Genomic DNA, 570 nt, shown 5'->3' with positions numbered 1-570 from the left:
TTCGTTCGTTCGTTCGTTCTTTCGTTCGTTCGTTCGTTCGTTCAGTCAATCTTTCGTACATACGTACGTACGTACTTTCGTTCGCTCTTACGTTCGTACGTACGTACGTTCCTTCTTCCGTTCATTCGTTCATTCGCTCATTCTTTCGTATGTACGTACGTACATACGTACGTTCGTTCGTTCCTTCGTTCTTTCGTTCGTTCGTACGTACGAACGTTCGTTTTTTCATTTCGTTCGGTCGTTCTTTCGTTCGTTCGGTCGGTCGTTCGTTTGTACGTAGGTACGTACATATGTACGTACGTTTGTTCGCTCGTTCGTACGTTCGTTCGTTCGTACGTTCGTTCGTTCGTTCAATATTCTGTGCCTACGTAATACGTACGTACGTTCGTTCGTTCTTTCGTTCAATCGTTCGTTCGTACGTATGTACTTACGAACGTACGTACTTACGAACGCACGTACTTAGGTCGTTCGGTCATTCGATTAATCGTTCGGTTGTACCTACGTACGTTCGTTCATCCGTTCGTTCGTTATTTCGTTCATCCGCACGTACGTACGTACTTTCGTTTGTTC

The sequence above is a fragment of the Octopus bimaculoides genome, chromosome 3 (assembly GCF_001194135.2).
Source record: "Octopus bimaculoides isolate UCB-OBI-ISO-001 chromosome 3, ASM119413v2, whole genome shotgun sequence".
Taxonomy (NCBI): Eukaryota; Metazoa; Mollusca; class Cephalopoda; order Octopoda; family Octopodidae; genus Octopus; species Octopus bimaculoides.
Note: the sequence above shows the minus strand (reverse complement) of the source record.